At 40.3% G+C, this 20,332-nt stretch overlaps 1 long non-coding RNA gene across 2 annotated transcripts; it reads left to right on the top strand.

Moving 5' to 3' along the window:
- The first annotated feature begins 1,071 nt into the window (after positions 1 to 1,071).
- On the top strand, positions 1,072 to 18,149 carry LOC121010553 (uncharacterized). Of its 2 annotated transcripts, XR_005781224.1 has the most exons (3): positions 1,079 to 1,772; positions 3,293 to 3,444; positions 17,673 to 18,149. It is a non-coding gene; the product is annotated as an uncharacterized LOC121010553 (long non-coding RNA). The 2 variants fall into 2 exon arrangements; XR_005781223.1 differs by lacking the exon at positions 17,673 to 18,149 and having other exon boundaries at positions 1,072 to 1,772; positions 3,293 to 3,572.
- The last annotated feature ends 2,183 nt before the right edge of the window (positions 18,150 to 20,332 follow it).

The raw sequence follows: 20,332 nt of genomic DNA, 5'->3' as shown, positions 1-20,332 counted from the left end.
AAAAAAGAAAAAGAAAAGAAGTGAAAGAATCCAGTTACAAAAGATGGCTTATTATGTGATTCCATTCATATGAAATGTCCAGAATTGACAAATCTATAGAGACAGAAAATCGATTAGTGGTGCCCAGGGCTGGTTGATTGTTGGGGGTTGGGAGCAGTGGATAAAGAAGAGGAGGGGGACAAAAGCAAATAGCTCGAGGGTGAAGGTTTCTTTTAAAGTGCTGAAAATGTTCTAAAATTGTGGTTGCAGGGGGGCCTGGGTGGCTCAGTCAGTTAAGCGTCCGACTTCAGCTCAGGTCATGATCTCACGGTCATGTAAATAAATCCCCATTTAAATTTGATTTATATCTAATTGCCTTTATGTATATATACATTTAGATTAAATGAAAAATATGGCATGGGACATATTTTACTATAACACTATTTGTTATTTATCTGAAATAAATTTTAACCACCTAAATTATATACCACTTTCCTTAATTTTATTTCCCGGATGATTGGCTCTCCTTAATACTTCCTTGCTTTGCCAAATTTGCTTATAAAGTTCCTGTGGTCACAGTCTATGTTCCACTTACACTGCAACATATCATCTACAGTGGTCACATTCAGTTTATTATTATTTTGTCCACCTATTTAACATCCGTTAATGAGAAAACATGCTCAATATTATCATTATAAGACAGTAATGTAAACATATACCAGCATAAAGCTAAAGTTCTGATGATTGCTCTTCAAATTTGATTGGTTGAAGCACATACCATCTTTCATGGCATGACTTGTCTTTTATTTATTTATTTATTTATTTATTTATTTATTTATGTGTTTGTTTGTTTCAGTAGGCTCCACACCCAACATGGGCTTGAACTCACAACCTTTCAATAAAGAGCCACATGCCACATGCTCTACTGACTGAGCCAGCCAGGTGCCCCCATAACTTGTTTTTTTTTTTTTTTTTTTAAGCATAGCACAGGAGGGGAGGGGCAGAGAGAGAATCCCAACCAGGTTCTGGGCTGTCAGTTCAGAGCCAGGTGGGCTAGATCTCAAGAACCATGAGATCATGACTTGAGCCATAATCAAGAGTCCATTGCTTACTGACTGGGCCACCCGGATGCCCATTGTTGTCCTTTTTTAGTTCCTTCTTCGATAATATAGGTGATTCTACTTATTCCCATGCTAGAAGACTATTTAGCAACATCCAGTAAAAAAACAAAACAAAACAAAACAACAAAAAAACAAATTCCTCAAAGGATAATATTGACTTCAAAACCTAGTTACAAGTGCTGTAGTAATTATCTACCTGAAGTTGGAATTTCTCTTCCTGTTCAAAAGTACGGTTGACCTTTTCACCAGCAGCCTTGCTAACAAAAGGGATAAAGTTGATACCAACTTCTTCCTTAATACACTCAGCAAATTCCTTTAAACAGTGGAGTACCGTTGAAAACCTTGTAGCTCTTCTTTCACTTTGCATAATCCTCTTACCAAACTGATTGAAGACAATGACCAAGAAATAGGGAGCTTTTACAGAATAAATTACACTAGTTCCCCCTTCTCTGGGATTTGGCTTTTCCGCAGTTCCAACTCCAGGCAGTCAACCCCGATCAGAAGCAGGGGCATCAGAAGGTCAATCCGTAGCCTGACGCCACGTCAGTGAAGTCACAAAGTCTGCGACACGCCCCTCACTTATCCCATTCGGTGACGTCACAAAGTCTGCGACACGCCCCTTCCGTGATCCCTCACACAGGCATTTTATCATCTCACATCATCACAGGAGGGGTGAGTACAGTGCGACAAGATGTTTTGAGAGCCAGCGACCACGTTCACATAACTTTTATTACGTATACTGCTATGATTGTTCCCTTTTATTATTTGTTATTGTTGTTACTCTCTTACCGTGCCTAACTTATAAATTAAACTTTATCGTAGGTTCGTACGTATTGGAAAAACATAGTATATGTAGGCTTCGGTCCTATTTGCGGATTCAGATGGGAGGTCGTAGGATGTATCCCGTATGGATAAGGGTGGGGAAACTACTCCATTAAAACTCAATAAGAGGGGTACCTGGGGGGGCCCAGTCAGTTAAGCCTCCGACTTCCGCTCAGGTCATGATCTCAGGGTTGGTGGGTTCAGGCCCCTCGCTGGGCTCTGTGCTGACGGCTTGTTGCCTGGAGCCTGCTTCCAATTCTGTTTCCTTCTCCCTGTGCCCCTCTCCCGCTCGCAGTCGGTCTCTCTCAAAAATAAATAAACATTTAAAAAAAAAAAAAACCTCAACAAGAATTAAGGGGTCCTTTTCTTCATAATTAAAGTATGATTTTATGCTTTAAGTGATAAACTGAGAATTCCTTCAAATGTGTTTGTTAGAACTGAATAATGCCAACAAAATCATGACGTTTTTAATTGCTCAGTACAAAGAGGGTATTGATGCTGATGGCATTAGTATACATGCTGAAGTAGGAGAACGGTTTCATAACAGTGTCATGACAGTGTCCAAAGAAAGAACATCATATGCTATCTGAGCAGCGTTAGGCAGACTAGGGCAGGACAGCCAACACTTTATGGAATCATTGTATGCTTTGCTTCAGCTTTGACTTTTCAGCACCTTTACGCAAACAACTGCGTGGTCTACCTCCAATTCAATGTATCTCATTAACTCTGGCTTATAAGAGAGTCTTTGCTACAATTTCCTAATGTTTCTGAAGTCTCATCTGGAAGGGATTTCATGGACAATGGCCTTGTAAGCAATCCTCTTTCACAAACATATTGCCCAATCAAGAGAAAAGCGTTTTCTGATTGTGGTTACTTGCATTAATGAATGTGGTTTTTACACTTTTTAGCATTGCTGTAGATTTTGTCCTGGCCCTTGATTTGATGTTTGTTTAGTATTTGCTTGCAATTTTGAAATGAGAAAATATTTCTGATAGCAGTACATTTAAACATTTGAGCTGAATGAGGATATAGACCATGGAAGGCCATTACAGCCTCTGCTGTGATTATTCTTCATCTGAATCTCTCTAAATCATTTTTAAAAAGTTACTTTATCCTTTTCTTTCTTACTGATTGAGGAAGTCATACATCTCTTGTGCTCAGCTGCTAGGATATGTTGCTTTGTATCTGACAGTATTTATAGTGAGTGAACAATTGTATCTTATACAAAAAGCTTCAAAGGATTTTTGTTTTCTTATTTAATAAATGTCCACTGTTCAGAAATTGGTCATAAAACTTTTTTTTTCTCACATTTGGGGTTTTAATTCTGTGCAAATTACGAAATTACCAATTTGCTTTATCAATCACTGCAGAATTTGAAGATTGAATTTGGTAGTCTTCTGACCATGTTGCTGCCATCCATCACTCACAAATCAACTCATCATGACCTGTAACCAGGAACGAAGAGTTGCAGACTTGCCAACTAGCAATGAATTGAACTCAGTTGAACTCTGATGCAGAAAAGGTAAACGTTCTGTTTGCCTACAGGGGAAATCTATACAGCTGACTCTTGAACAACATGGGTTGGAACTACACGTGTCCATTTACATGCAGATTTTTAAAGATAAATACAGTGTGGTACTGTAAATGTATTATCTCTTCCTTATGGTTTTCTTCTTCTTTTTTTCTTTTTTTTTAAAGATTTTATTTGTAAGTAACCTCTACCCCCAATGTGGGGCTTGAATTCACAACCCTGAGGTCAAGAGTCCCACGCTCTTCCGACTGAGCCAGCCAGGCGCCCCCTTATGGTGTTCTTAATAATATTTTTTTTCTAGCTTATTTTCTTGTAAGATTATAGTATATAGAATACATACCATAAGAATAGGTGCTTATTTACCGTATATGATAGCCATAAGGCTTCTGGTCAACAGTAGGCTATTAGCCATTAAGGTATTGAGGATTCAAAAGTTATGTACAGATTTTCGACTGCAGGGTCAGCGCCACTCACCCCTGGATTGTTCAAGAGTCAACTGTGTTTGTAAGACATTGTTTTCTTGAGAAAGCCAGAGTTGATCTTGTGTAAGGTTTTGAGAAGCTTGACATTCGGGGATCGGTGGGTTTTCAGAAGTGGAGTGTGTACAGATTGAAAGATTTTCAGCTGTGTTAGTGTGTTCACTGGAGAAAGGCTTCTGTCCACCAGCTAACCATGACCTTCAGGAGCTTGGCTGCTGGAGTGGGGTATTTTTTTGAATGGCTGTTGTCTCGAAGCGTGCATTGTCCCAGGTTGCTGACATTCAGGACTGGAGGTTTATCACCGAATGTCTTTCAGAAGCTTGGGCTGTTACTGATTTGCTCGCTTTTAGACACTTGGAGTAAGGCTGCTAACTGGCTGCTTTCCAGAAACAGGCCACAGGAGGGAGGCTACAACTGTTTGGCTGATTTTCAAAGCATGTGCACTCATACGAAGTTAACTCGAATTAACAATGCTTACTTGTTCACAGCTTGGGAATTTGGTCGAAGAATAGTCTTTTCTTGAGTATGAAAAAGAAATACTTTTCATTCTCAGTTCCTCTCTTTGATCTCCCTGCAGCCATACCTGCAGGAGAGGCCATAAGAGATGGTTGAGATGTTTGTGGAGTATGGTTTGCAGCTGGTATTGCCATGTCAGTGATGTAAGTACCATTTACTGGGGCAGAAAGATAGCTCTAGCTGCTGATTTTTGTAATTTCTTTTAAAAAGTTGAATACAGGGCACTTAAGGGGTCATGACAAAGTCAGTACACGGGCACAGTACAACACAAATACGGGGCATGTCCTGTATATACAGGATACTGGCAACCGCACCTAAATGTAATATTCTAGCTATAACATTAAATATAACAGCAAAAGACTTGCTTTCCAAATTTAAAAAAAAATTTAAAAATATCATCTCAATGGTCTGGGTTCCTTTAAAAACATAAGTTATATTGAGCTGATGTCTTCTTTTTTTTCTCTTTCTCCTTGAATCTCCCCAAACAACATAGAGATATTTAAGATCTCTTCTGTAAAAGGAGGCACTTAGTTTCTCTTCTGATGACGATGGTAATAATTTCCCACTAAAAGATTCTTAACATGAGGTCTGACTTTGCACTTAACGCTTCTGCTTTGTTTACCTCTTTGCCTTTTTCAAAACTATGATTCCATCGTCTCTATTAGATCAATAAATACCACCAGGAATATGATTAATGGGTAGTGCTGCATTTTAAAAACAGTAAGTCAAGAATTTCATATTTCTTTTTCTTTTTTAAAAAAAAAGATTTTAATGTTTGTTTATTTTTGAGAGAAAGAGACAGAGCGTGAGCGGGGCAGGGGCAGAGAGAGAGGGAGACACAGAATCTGAAGCAGGCTCCAGGCTCTGAGCTGTCAGCCCAGAGCCCAGTACGGGGCTCAAACCCACAAATTATGAGATCATGACCCCAGGCCAAAGTCGGACACCTAACTTACTGAGCCATCCAGGTGCCCCATTTCATATTTCTTTAGATGTTTCTTAAAACAGTTTATGCAGATCGTAAAGCAAAAGCATTTTTACATAGGCTTCAAGAAATCTCTCATAGATCTCTTAATGGAGATCAAATCATAACAATGTGGATATAAATGTGCTTCATTTTATGCTGTATGTAAATAATCTAAAATAAGAGTGTGGTTTAATGGAAATCTATTATAAGTAATTTTGTGAGACCCAACTGTAATTCCAGGAACCTGCAAGCCCATTCAGCAGATTCAATGGAGCAAAGGGGGGGTCATAGTTACTAGGGGATCCTGGGGTGCCTGGGTGGCTCAGTCGGTTAAGCGTCCAACTTCAGCTCAGGTTATGGTCTCTCAGCTTGTGAGTTTGAGCCTCGCCTTGGGCTCTGTGCGGACAGCTTAGAGCCTGGAGCCTGCTTCGGATTTTGGGTCTCTTTCTCTTTTTGTCCCTCCCCCACTCATGCTTTCTCTCTCTCTCTCAAAAATAAACATTAAAAAGTTTTTTATTTTTAATTGGGGAATCCTGTGCAAAGCAGCTGAGCAGGTTGGCCCTTCCCCCTTTTCCCCACTTAATATAAAGCAGAGGGAGCAGCTCTTGACCCCCACAGTGGACCCTAGGTCTGAAACCGCAGAGCAGTGCCCTAGAGAGCTGATGACTCTTGGGAGGGGTAGGAAGGACTCACACAGAAGACGCTGTTGGAACACCTCCTCCAGCTACATGTACTGCCCCACCCCACGATCCCTGGAGACAAGATGTAGGAAACAGAAGCTGAATCCACAGACATGTATACACAGAACCACAGGTACAAAGATAAGCACACAACCAAGAGTCACCATTGGAGTAATACTGGGAAAGAAAAGCATCAACCCCAACAACGAATCAACACTTGAAGAAAAGACTCCAAGATAGTTCTTTTTTCAAGTTTATTTAATTTATTTTGAGAGAGAGAGAGAACAGGGGAGGCACAGAGAGAGAGGGAGAGAGAGAATCCCAAGCAGGCCCCTCCCTGTCAGTCCAGAGCCTGATGAGGGGTTCGAACTCATGAGTTGTGAGATCATGACCTGAGCCCAAACCAAGATGCAGATAGATGTTTAACTGACTGAGCCACCCATGCAACCTCAGGTCTAATGAATATCTTTGGGTAATAAAAGAGGAATACAGGTATATATTCATATGTAACAACATACCCAATTATGAAAACAATCTTAGAAATCAAGAACATAATCATAGCACCTTTAAAACTTCAATAAGTGAGTTTTATAGAAGAATGGGCAGAGTTGAAGATTAACTCTGGGTAAGAAGGTCTAGATGAAGAATTTGCTTATAACCTAGCACAGTCCAGAAGTTCTGATGTCTACCTCAGAGGAGGGAAGATGGGAGGGAAAGAAGAGGGAGGGCTGCCAGAGGTAGGAAGTATCTAAAAAAATCAAGTCTTCAAAGAAAGGTTTAAGTAAAGAATTGATAAAAAATAAAATAAATAAGCAGTCTTTAGTAGCTATTAGCAAATTGTATATTTTTATTGTATACATTAATATATAAATATATACACATTGTATATATTTGTATATATATATAATGTATTGTATACATTAATATATAAATATATACACATTGTATATATTTATTCATAGACTTACCTTTAACACAACCTATTATTCTTCTCAGATAAATGGAAGAGTCAAATGACCAGACTGAGGTGGGAATAATATATAAGATGAAGCATTTTGGAGAGGTCTGAGCAGATTCTGTCAAATTGTGCCTCTAGGACTTGTTGACAGATATTGAAGTCTAAATAGATGCTGGGGATGAATGCTTTTTTTGAATGGGGAAAATACATGGGTCAGATGAAAATGAGAAGTGTGTGTTATATGAGAACAGATTCCAGACCCTTGAGTGCTCACAGATGAAACAGTTAATTCCTAAGCTTCTTCCTTTCCTGTCAAGTGTCTCATCCTATACTTCTGTTTGATGAGTTCTAGCATATTCATCTCCTTTCTTTTTTCTTTTTCCTTTCTTTTCTCTTCCTTCCTTTCTTCTTTCTTTCTTTCTTTCTTTCTTTCTTTCTTTCTTTCTTCTTTTTTGAAAGAGAGAGAGAGCACATGCTAGCAGGGGGAGAGAAGAAGGAGAGGGAGACAGAGAATCTTAAGCAAGTTCCATGCCCAGGGGAGCTTGACACAAGGTTCGATGCAGGGCTCGATCTCACAAAGTGTGAGATCATGACCTGAGCTGAAATCAACAGTTGGACACCTAACCAACTGAGCTACCCATTTGTCCCTATTCTTCTCCTTTCTAATGTGTTTTCTCTTTCTTCAGGATTCTCTTGCCCACCTTCATGACTGGAGGATTTTATTCCAATTTTATAGCCTAATAGAACTTCCCTCCACTGTGACATTCTCATTTCTTCTACAGTGTCACCTTTCTTACCAATGTTTTGATTATCATTATTTTTTAATGTTTATTTATATTTGAGAGAGAGAAAGGGAGGGGTAGAGAGAGAGAGTTGGACAGAGGGTCTGAAGTGGGCTCTGTGCAGGGCTCGAACTTAGAAACTAGGAGATCATGACCTGAGCCTAAATCAGATGCTCAACCAACTAACCCACTCAGGTGCCCCCCCCCCCCGTTATTTTTAATATATTAAAACTTTTTAGATATCTGATTAGGTAAAGCCATCAGGAAAATATTATTTTGATAAACATTTTAATATCTTGAATTTAGTTCATTGTAGGTGATGGGGGTTTAACATAATGTGCTTCAGAAACTCAAAGCTTAATTTATAAAAGATTAAGAAAATAAATGATCAGAAATGCTGCAAGCCTTATACATATTGTCACACAACACCTCTCAAGTGACAATATAAGTTAACAGGCATTGTCCTATATTATTGGTGACACATTCACCTTTATTGGATAAAATGGTCAGATAAAACCAGGCCCAGGTGCTTCTTGGGGGAAAATATGTAAGGCTTTATTTTTGTTTTGTAATAAGTAAGCAAATGAGTAAGAGAAAAAAGTTGAAGAATCCAATTTTGAAAAATCTGATAAAGAGGAAAGGAAAAAGTATAGAAATAAAGTATGGGACTTTACATATATATACTAAATATTAAGGATCTTTTATGTATTAGGAGAGTATTACATATAATTTTATGACATTAATACTTTAAATGTAGTGTTTCTCTACAGAAAACAGTAGAAAGGGTAGAGAAATAGAAAATCTGAATACACTAGTATTTACAGGAAAAATAGCAAAAAACATTGCTAGGGCCAAACATTTATCCGCAAAAGTGTCACCAAGCCACATTATTCTGTGGCCAGATTATCCCAAACCTTCAAGGAACAGGTAATTCAGGTTATAGAAAGTGATCCAGACAAAGGTGAAAAGTTCCCTACTTCATTCTGTTAGGCTGGTATACCACCACCACCACGAAAGAAAAACAAACAAAACTGTAGGCCAGCCTCAGTTGGGTACCCAGCTGTAAAAAGCACAAATGAAATATTAGCAAATGAAATGCATCATTGTATTAGCAAGTACAGTTTATCTCAGGAATGCAAGGATGAGCCCCTATTAGAAGACATATTACTGTTATTTACAACAGTAAGAGATCATAGAGAATTAATTTTATGATCTTGAGGTGAGAAAGACATCACTTGAGCAAGATTTAAGACAGGCCATTTTGGCACATGCATGGCGTAAGAGGTATTCACTTGTTCTTTCAAATGGATTCCGTTTTTTCCGTTTTCGTTTTTTTGTTTTTATTGTGGTTCTTGTTTTGGGGGCAATTTGGCTGAATCTATCAACACATTAAATATGCATACCTTTTGAGTCACCAACTGTACTAATAGGAATCTATCCTAAAGAGATTCTAATTGTACGAATTCTCAAAGGTGTATATAGTTCAGTGAGATAACAGCTTGAAAATTTGGAATTTTGATTCCATTTTTGCAATATCCATCCCATCTCTCTACTGTTGAAAGCAGCAGAGCAATTTGGGGAACTGACCCCAAGACAAACAGGGTGTCTGAATGGTCTAAGAGTAATCCCAACCCCATTGCCATTGATTGGTTCAGAAATGGGCATGTGGCCCAAATTTAGCCAATCAGATGTGAGTTACCTTTAGCGAAGACTTCTGGGAAAGTTTTTTTCTACCCTTGAGAACTGAGGGCGCCAGATCTCTTTGTCCATTTGGCTTTGCAAATAAAAAAGCATGCAGGGGTGCCTGGGTGGTTCAGTTGGTTAAGCGTCTGACTTGAGCTCAGGTCGTCTCTGCCCCTCCCTCTGCCTCCCTGTCTCTGCCTCTCCCCCACTAGCGCTCGCTCTCTCTCTCTCTCTCTCTCTCTCTCTCAAAAATAAGTAAACATTAAAAAATTAAAAAAAAAAAAAAAAGCGTGCAGTTCTTTCAGTCATTATATGTGCAGAGGTGAGCCAGCCTTGGGATGGAATGGATTCTGAGAATGGCAGGGAAGAAGGATGGAAAGCACCTGGCTAAATGGTGGCTTTGTTGAGCCCAGACGTGAATATATCAGCAACAAAGCCTCTTTATCTCTCAAGTTCTAGTTCTGTGAGCTAAAGATTTCTTAATGGTTCAGGCAGATTGAATCAGAGTTTCTATTACTTTCAGCCAAATGCGTCCTTCATACAGGCAGCACTGCTAGCAATAGCAGAAAACAGCCAACCAATCTAAATGCTTCTAAGCAAGGGAGTGGTTAAATAAATTACAGTACTTTGCTTATCACGAATATTACGTAGTCACTAAAATAAGGTAAATCTGTGTGCTGACAGCTCAGAGCCTGGAGCCTGCTTCAGATTCTGTGTCTCTCTCTCTGCCCCTCCCCTGCTCAGGCTCTCACTCTGTCTGAAAAAAATTAAAAAAAAATTTTTTTAAGAAAAAAGAAAAAAGAAAAAAAAAAGAAAAGGTTCCGGAGCAAGCTGTGTGTATCTAGCTGATTTTAGGAATAAATGAATTTCAGCTTCCCCTGATACTAATGGGTATTATTGCTAATCTCATAGCTAATTATGTAAGAACTAGCACTTTAGCTTCAGTGACTTTTTTTTGTCCTATTCAGGATACCATGGTACTGACTGCAGCCTTTAGGACATCATAGTTGCTTTGTTATTTTGTAGTAGTTTACTTACATATTTGCTTCTTGCATATATCTTATATAAATAAATTCCTTGCAATAAATCTCATATATATGATCTGTACTCTCCTATTGATTCTATTCTCTGGTAGAAACATGACTAATACACATGTCCATGATGTGACGGGCCCTAAATAGTCAATGATAAACAAAACAAAGATGCAATTTACAGTTTAATATTGGGAGAAATAGTAAGTAGGTAAGTATGTATTTTCAAGTTGTTGTATGCGCCAAGAGGGAAGACAAACAGATCATTGAATGGAAATTATTTTTCCTAATTTAAACCAGGTAGTCAGGGATGGCCTCTCTAGGGAGATGATGTATCAGGTGAAGTGTGAGATGGCATCAGCCTTGAAACATGCAAAGAGGGTCCTAGGTAGCGGGAACGGTATGTGCAAAGGCCCTGGGATCAGGTGAGTCCTTGACCTCTTCCTGGAATTACCAGATGACTGAAAAGTAATGTTTCTGACTTCTCTCTTGAAACTCTGGTACTCTACCAATCATCTATTTGGCATACCTGCATATATTTGTGTAACTAGTTTTTTGTCTCTCTCCCCTCACTAAATGAAAGTTCCATAAAGGCAGAAGTTCTGTCTGTTTGTTTCCCAGGTCTGCTTTCAACTGTGTTGAAAAGTTCCTCGTACTTAGCAGGTACTCATAAATATTAAATGAATGAATACTTGAATGCATGAATGCATGAATGCTTGAATGAATGAATGAATGAATGAATGAATAGTTACGACAGTTAGGAACAGTTGCAGGAGTCCAGGCAAAAGGTGGTGATCGTTTGGTTAAAGTGGAAGTGATGAGGTGAGAGAAGGGTCACGGGTTTGAGATACTTCTGGAGTTAGTCAGTAGCACTGGTTGACAGATGAGAAGTGTGATGTAAAAAAGGAAGTCCAGTGGCTCACAGTTTTCCTGCCTAAAAAACAAGGTAGATCGTGATACCAGTGGCAGAAATGGAAGAGTCTACAGGGGAAACATTTTGGTATTCCCAAAACCCAGCCTACAAGCTTTATGACTATTTGATAAGTGAATGGATGAAATGGTGAATTTAATTTCCATCACCGTTTTTAGCCAAAGGCAGCTGCCTTAATGTTCACTGATTTTCAAGTCCTTATTTTACATTTCCTGTTTTTTAATGTGTTTTTTTGTTTGTTTGTTTTAATGATGTTTTGATGATGTCTTTAGCTCCTTCGAGGAAAAAAATGTGTTTTTTTCTTTCATGGTATAAAGTAAATATCTTAATAGTTTGAGGAACTGTGTTTGGATGAGCTTATGAAGGACTTCAGACTATAGTGAAATCTAATGAACGGGAAAATTCCACATGCTACGTGCTACCAAAAATACACATTCTTGGTGCAATAACTACAGAATGGGCCCATGACTTTCACACACACACACACACACACACACACACACACACACAAAAGGTCTCCTTTGGTCTCTTCCTGCTTTCAGGTCAGATATGTGCTTTCACTTAAAATTTTAAAATTTCATCCTGTTTTAGTTTTGCAAAATATGCAAGTTATTACTTTTTTTTTTTTTTTTTCTCTAGAACAATTTTCCTCAAACTATCCACGATGGATTAGTATTAGCTCAGAGGCAGAGGAACTGGTGTGGAGACTTGTTAAAAAGTGCACAGTCCTAGGTCTTAGTGGAAACTTAATACATCAGCAATTTTGGGTATGGAAACCCAGGACCAGCATTTTAAATAGGCCTACATGATTCTCGAGCACGTGCCCTAAAAGTTGAAGACTACTACAGAAATATGAAAACGTAGATTTTTAGAATAAAAACTCAAAGCGTAGTTTGATTTCATTTTCTTGGAGTTTTTTTGTTTTTGTTTTTGTTTTTTTTAAGAGAGGGAGCACAAGTGGAGGAGAGGGGCAGAGAGAGAGAAAATCCCAAGCAGGCTCTGTGCTGAACTTGGTCAGCTTGGGACTCCATCCCACAACCCTGGGATCATGACCGAGCTGAAATCAACAGTCGGATGCTCAACCAACTAAGCCACCCAGGAGCCTCTCCTTGTTTGTTTCTTAATACAAATTTATGGCTCTTAAATGTTTATTTATTTTTGACAGAGAGAGAGAGAGAGAGAGAGAGAGAGAGAGAGAGAGAGCATGAGCGGGGGAGGGGCAGAGAGAGAGGGAGACACAGAATGGGAAGCAGGCTCCAGGCTGCCAGCTGTCAGCACAGAGCCTGACGTGGGGCCAAACTCACAGACCATGAGATCATAACCTGAGCCGAGTCGGATGCTCAACCGACTGAGCCACCCGGGTGCCTGGATGGCTCTTAAAACTAGCGGTTCTCAAAGTATGGTGCAAGGGACCCCTAGGGTCTCCCAAGACTTTGCATGCAGTCCACAAATCAAAACTACTTTTGTTATAATACTAAGATGTTATTACTCATTCTCTTATGGATGTGCACTGCAGTTTCACAGAGGTTAAATGATGAATGGTATCACAACAAACTGAATACAGAAGCAGATAGGAGGATCCAGCTTGCTTCTATTAAGCTAGACATTAAAGAGATTTTCAAAATGTAAAACAATGCCACTCTCCTCATTAAGTATCTTTTTTGTTTTGAAAAATGCAGTTACTTCTCATAAAGTTGTTATTTAGGCTAACACGTAATGCATCATTGATTGTTATTTTAAAATAAATGAATAAATGTTTTTTAAGTTACAGTTTTAATTTCTAACACACCAAATATCAATAGATATAATACACACCCAAAAGCTGTTTGGGATGTTCAGTATTTTTTTAAGACGGTTTTCCTGAGCCAAAAAATTTTAGAAGTCTTGTCCCAGATTTATTTTCCTCTATAAAAGAATCTTAGGGGATCTCGGGGCGCCTGGGTGGCTCAGTTGGTTAAGGGTCTGACTTCAGCTCAGGTCATGATCTCGTGTTCCGTGAGTTAGAGCCCCATGTAGGGCTCTGTGCTGACAGCTCAGAGCCTGGATCCTGCTTTGGATTCTGTGTGTTCCTCTCTCTCTGCCCCTCCCCCACTTATGCCTCCATTTCTTTCTCTCTCAAAAGTAAATGAACGTTAAAAAAATGTTTTTTAAGAATCTTTGGGGATCTCAGTGGGAACTCTTTTCTGGTTCCTGATCTGTGGTGCATTCCGAATCCATGTGATTTATAACCAACCAACTGCTTGCCCAGGTGGACAAATATATGGTGAAGCTCTTTGTCTATTCAAGAGCAAACAGTAATGGTTTCCATGAAGACTAAATAAAGAACTAGAAAAGCAAACTCTCAGAATTCCATTCAAGTAGCTGAGTCTAGTCAACACTGAAAGAGGAACAGATGGGGCATTATTAAAACAAAGATGTTTTAGGCAGGCATAATATGACACAATAAAAACAGCATTGTCCTTGAAGCAGGCCTTCTTGGAGTTAAGATTTCTATTTCTTGCTCTCTGTTTGGTCTTGGGCAAGTTAAACCTCTGGGCTATCATCTCCTCATCTAAAATTCATGTGTTCATTCATTTATTCACACATTTTATTATTTTTTCTTTTTTTATTCAACAAATACTGACTAAATATCTCCTTGGATCCAGACCTATTAAGTACTGGAGATACAGCGCTGAATAATTTAATTTTGACTGTGAGGTTTTCACAGTATATGAGCATAGAACATCAGTGTATTTAAATTATTTAAGTTACTCTGACTTAAAATAGCTCCGCATGTCCACAACTGTTTAAGTCTTTTGTTTGTTTGTTTTTACATTTATTTATTTTTGAGAGACAGAGAGAGACAGCACAAGTGGGGGAGGGGCAGAGAGAGAGGGAGAGAGAGAGAGAGAGAGAGAGAGAGAGAGAGAGAGAGAGAATCTCAAGCAGCCTCCAGGCTCTGAGCTGTCAGCACAGAGCTCTATGTGGGGCTCAAACTCATAAACCATGAGATCATGACCTGAGCCGAAGTCTGACGCTTAACCAAATGAGCCACCCTGGCGCCCCTCACAACTTGTCTGTATCCCACTAAGTATCTCTTCATAGCCCTTATCATCACATGACGTTTTATATGTTTCTGTATTTATTTTGGGGGGAGGATACTTATTATCTATCTTCCTCATCAAACCTTGAGTTCCAGGGATGCAGGGACTTTATCTTGTTGACCAATGTGTTTCCTGGCATATGGGTGACATTCAGTAAATATTTGTTGAATGAGTGAAAAAAAAAAGAAGGGGGGAGGGAGAAGAGGGTAAGTACATATATGGGGGGAAGAAAGAAGAAAGAGAAAGAAAGAGAATGTAGAGGAAAACAAATCAATATATTTATTGAAAAAGGAAGAATGGGGCACCTGGGTGGCGCAGTCGGTTAAGCGTCCGACTTCAGCCAGGTCACGATCTCGCGGTCCGTGAGTTCGAGCCCCGCGTCAGGCTCTGGGCTGATGGCTCAGAGCCTGGAGCCTGTTTCCAATTCTGTGTCTCCCTTTCTCTCTGCCCCTCCCCCGTTCATGCTCTGTCTCTCTCTGTCCCCAAAATAAATAAACTTTGAAAAAAAAATTAAAAAGAAAAAAGAAGAATGAGTTGCTGTTAGGTGAAGTTTTGGGGAGACAGAAAGTATTCTAGGCGGCAGGAAGAGCATCTACAAAGACATAAAGTATGGAATAACAAATGTGAGTTGTTCAATAAAGACAGCCGAAGGGGCGCCTGGGTGGTTCAGTCGGTTGAGCGTCTGACTTCAGCTCAGGTCATAATCTTGTGGTTCTTGAGTTCGAGCCCTGCGTCAGGCTCTGTGCTGACGCTTCAGATTCTGTGTCTCCCTCTCTCTCTACCCCTCCCCTGCTCACACTCCGTCTCTCTCTCTCTAAAAAATAAACATTAAAAAAAATAATAAAGACAGCTGAAATGTGTGATCTGTAGGCAAGGGGAGGCATGGAAGTGATGGGAAGTTCTAATACTTTCTGAATCTATCAAAGAATGAGTGGCTTTCTGTCACCCTTCTACATGACTACCTATATGATGTGGATCTTGACTGATAGATACGGTTTTTGTATGGGAAGGTTGTTAGCTGTTGAAAGGAAAAAACTCCATTGTTTCCCTTCTCCACACTCAATACTCTCACTACTTCACTTCTAGTCCCCAAATGTGTGGAGTTTTCTCTCCCACTGACCAATTCTCCAACACCAGCTGGTGTCCTACATTCAACTTCCTTCTGACACTATCTACTTGGAGAGATCCCACAAATTAAAGGGACCAGGCCCACAAGACTGCCACCTCACTTCAGACACCAACTGCAAGGCTAAGCTTCTGATTGGCTGTAAATTGGAGGGCCCCACGACCTCCTCCTCGGGTGTGGTAATTTGCTAGAATGGCTCACAGGACTCAGGAAAACAGTTTACTTACTAGGCTACTGGTTTACTACACAAGGGATACACCTCAGGAATGGCTGAGTGTAAGAGATGCATAGGGCAAGGTCTGTGGAAACAGGACAGAGAGTTTCCATGTCCCCTTGAGTCCTACCACCCACCCAGCACCTCCACATGCTCACCAGCCCAGAATCTTTCTGAACTCCAAGCTTCATACTTTAGGGATTTTTATGGGGGCTTCCTTATTTAAGCACCATTGATGGAATCTTTGGCCATTGGTGACTTAATCAACCTTCAACCCGTCTCCCTTCCTGGAGGTTGGAGGGCAGGCTGAAAGTTCAACCTCTCTATTCACACAGTTGGTTTCCCTAGCAACCAACCCTCTCTCTCTCTCTCTCTCTCTCTCTCTCTCTTTCTCTCTCTCTCTCATCGAAGGGCTTTCCAAAATCCTTTTCAGTAACATAAACTCAGACACTGTTGAAAGGGGATCTTTGTGAATCACAAAAGACACTCCTTTTACCTTTATGCTCTGGAGCTATTTCAGGAACCAGTATAAAAGAACAAAAGATGCCCTCACTTCTCAGATTACTTAGGAAATTACTAAAGTTTTAGGAGCTGTGTGTAGAAGAGGGAGACCAAGTTTATATTTCTTATAAATCACAATATCACAGGCATCATCTAACAATGTTGATAACATCGTTATTATGATTATGGCTAATGCATAATGAGTCCTTACTAAGTGAAAAGCACTTGACCTATATTATCTTCAAACAACTTCATGAATCAGAGACTATTATGAATTCCCGGTTTCATAGATAAGGACATTAATGCAGGGAGGGTCTATGGGACCTTCCCAAAATAAGTGTCAGAGCTGAACTATGACGGCAAGTGTCTAAGAAGGCTCTCAATGATCTTTACCTTGGGACATTCCCAACCTTGTATAGTTTCCCCTCATATTCAAATCAGAGCTGATTCTGGGGCACCTGGGGGGCTCAGCTGGTTAAGCATCTGACTCTTGATTTCAACTTAAGTCATGATCTCATGGCCTGGTCATGAGATCAAACCCTGAGTCGGGCTCTGCCCTGAGTGAGGAGCCTACTTAAAATTCTCTCTCTCTTTCCTTCTCCCACTCGCATTCTCTTGCTCTCTTTCTAAATAAATAAAATAAAATCAGAGTTGATCTGATTACAATCAATAGAGCATGGTACAAGCGATTGTGTATGACTTCAGAGGCTAACTGAACTCAAGGGGTTCGTCACCATCGTATTGAAAACAAAGAACTTTGTATTGTTACAAGTAAGGAGACAGCTCTCAAAACACTGCCCAGCCTTGGGGTTTGTACAGGAAGCTTTTATTCAGTGTATTAGGGGCAGGGGGCAGGGAGCCTGCATAGACTCTTTGGTTCAATTGCATATGCCTAGAAGGTCAACATGTTAGTATATACATACATCATGTGTTCAAAAAATGGCTACAAAGTGCCCATAGGAGGAGATCTTATTGTAATGAGCTAAAGGTAACTTTAGGACAAATGAAGGGGACTTCTGTAGAGATCCTCAATCCAATCTGGCTTAAACTGGCTCATGGAAAGGGCTAAATGGCGAAATACCCGATTGGATGTCTCCTGCTGATTCTACAAAACAAAACACATTCCTTCCCTGCTTTTGCCCCTTGCCCTCCTCCTTTCTGCTGGTAGCTTTCAGCCCTCTTATTTGAGTAACTTCCCATTGTGTCCCAGCTACCAAGTACAGCTTCAACCTTGATCTTTTGTTTTTTTAATTAAAAAAAATTTTTTTTAGGTTTATTTGGAGAGAGAGCAAGAAGGGAAGGGGCAGAGAGAGGAAGAGACAGAATCCCAAGGAGTCTCTCCACAGTCTCTGCAGAGCTCAGTTGTGGGGCTTGAACTCACAAACCCATGAGATCATGACATGAGCTGAGATCAAGATCCGAAAGCTTAGCCAACTAAGCCACCCAGGCACCCCTCAACGTTGATCTTTTGAATTACTCACTTTGGATGAAACCAGTTGCTATGCTGTGGTCAAGCAGTTCTGTGAAAAGAAACTGAGATCTCCCATGAAGAGCCAGCACCAACCAAATGAACACCTTGGAAGTAGATTTGCAACCAGGGTCAAGCCTTCAGATGACGTCAGCCCCAAACATGGACATCTGACGGTAACTTCACGAGAGACCCCAAGCCAGAACTGCCCAGCCAAGCCACACCTAAATTCCTGACCCACAGAAATACATACGAGAATAAATGATTACAGTTGTGTTAAGCCACTAAATTTTGAAGCAATTTAATATGTAGAACTAGATCATTTATACAATTGGGATCAGAACTCAGATTTGTCTGACCTGAGAACCATATCTCTTACTATTTTTTCCCCCCTTACTACCTATGTTATAAAATAGCTTGTCTTGCTGAGTGTGACTCAAACAGTAGCCCCAGGAGTAAAGTATGGAATCCAGGAGAGTATTTGATTCTAAAACCACTCAATATGCCCCAGTTAGAAAGCTAACAATTGTACCTTCAACCTTCAACTCCAAATAAAAGGTTGTTTTCCTAATTTGTCATTGAGATTGATTTTTTTTTTTTAAGTTTCAAGGGGCCATCTTGAGTATATACATTTTTACTGAAGCAGAAGACAATTTTAAATGCTTACTTATACAATGTCACCTATTAAATCTGCTGTGTATATTTTAAATTAATACTATGTAGAATAATGCACTGGCTTATAAATGTTATTTAACAAATCAACCATTTTATCCATACGTTCCGTATGCATCTTTTACATCCCTGCTACAAATACCCATGGATCAACAGCATTGGCATGCCCTGAGAACTTGCTAGAAATGCAAAATGCCCCAGACTGCCTTGAATCAAAATAGGCATTTAAAAAATTTTTTATTTATTTTGAGAGAAAGAGAGAATGAGAGAGAGTGTACACGTGCATGTGGGGGAGGGTCAGAGAGAGAGAGAGAATCCCAAGTAGTCTCTCTGCTGACAAGTGCAGAGCCCGACGTGGGGCTCGATCTCATGAACCATGAGATCATGGTCTGAGCTGAAAATCAAGAGTGGGATGCTTAACCACCTGAGCCACCCGGGTGCCCCCCAACTACACATTTTAACAAGATTCCTCAAGTCGTCAGTGTGCACACTAAAGTTTGAGATGCACTGATCTACAGAACCATCTTGTCATCACTTGTGTCATCTGTTTTCCAGAATACATAATCTTCACTGCCATGTAAACTGCTTGCAATATAACATGCTTTGAACCTCCGATGATGTTATGGTGGATACTGCTCATTGCTCTCCCACCAGCCCTCCCCCTTCCCCCAACTGTGGAACTCCAGTTGTGTTTGGGTAGACCGATGGGCTCCGATAGAAAAAACTCAGCTTCCCGGATTTCTTTGCAGCTAGACTTGACCACATAGCACAGTTTAACTTCTGACCCACGAGAGGGAAGCAGAAATTAAATGCTGGCTGGGTCTTTAGGAAAATTCTTTATGAAAAGGGAACTCTGTTGGCATGCCCTTTTTTGACTTTCTCTTCTAGTCCTAACCCTTCCTTGTATTTCTGCCCAAAATGTGGATGAGCACCGGGGGAGGTGGAGCTGTTGTCTTGTAATCACAGGGACTAAAAACACAGTGGAGCCGGGGAAGGAAAAGTGAAAAGGAGCCCAATGGGTTGGCTGCCCTGCCTCATGTGGATTTAGTCTGCTTATGTCTGAACTTCTTGCCATGTGGAAAGAATTCAGTCCTTTTTTGATTAAGCCATTGTAGTCAGGCTTCTGTTACATGCAGCTGAACACAATCCAGAAGCAAGTCACAAGCCCATGTTCACATAACAGCAGGCCCGTATTGTTCTGCATTCCTTCTGTAGGTGTGTATTTCCCTGCTTGCCAAAATTTAACCCCTCACTATACTGCTCTTAAAAGTAATTTTGGGGGCGCCTGTGTGGCTCGGTTGGTTGGGTGTCCGACTTTGGCTCAGGTCATAATCTCACTGTTGGTGGGCTCGAGCTCGCATCGGGCTCTGTGCTGACAGCTCAGAGCCTGGAGCCTGCTTCGGATTCTGTGTCTCCCTCTTTCTCTGCCCTCCCCCCCCAAGCTCTGTCTCTGTCTCTCTCAAAAATAAATAAACATTAAAAAAACTTTTTAATTAAAAAATAAAAGTAATTTTGGGGCCCCTGGGTGGCTCAGTCAGTTAAGTGTCTGATCCATGGTTTGGCTCAGGTCATGATCTCATAGCTCATGAGTTGGAGCCTCATGTCCAGCTTTGTGCTGACAGTGTGGAGCCTGCTTAGGATTCTCTCTCTCCCTCTTGTAGCAGGATTCTTGCACAGAGAGTCGTGACACCGAGGCTTTTCTTTCCAGGAAGCAACTTAATTCCTGCCGGTACCACCCAGATGGGTTAGTACCCAAAGAACTGAGCCCTTAACGCCATGTGGCCATTGTTT

This window comes from Herpailurus yagouaroundi, unplaced genomic scaffold (genome assembly GCF_014898765.1).
Source record: "Herpailurus yagouaroundi ecotype Mexico unplaced genomic scaffold, PumYag 192, whole genome shotgun sequence".
NCBI classification, from domain to species: Eukaryota; Metazoa; Chordata; class Mammalia; order Carnivora; family Felidae; genus Herpailurus; species Herpailurus yagouaroundi.
The sequence above is the reverse complement of the archived record's forward strand: the minus strand, read 5'-3'. Positions and strand labels throughout refer to the sequence as shown.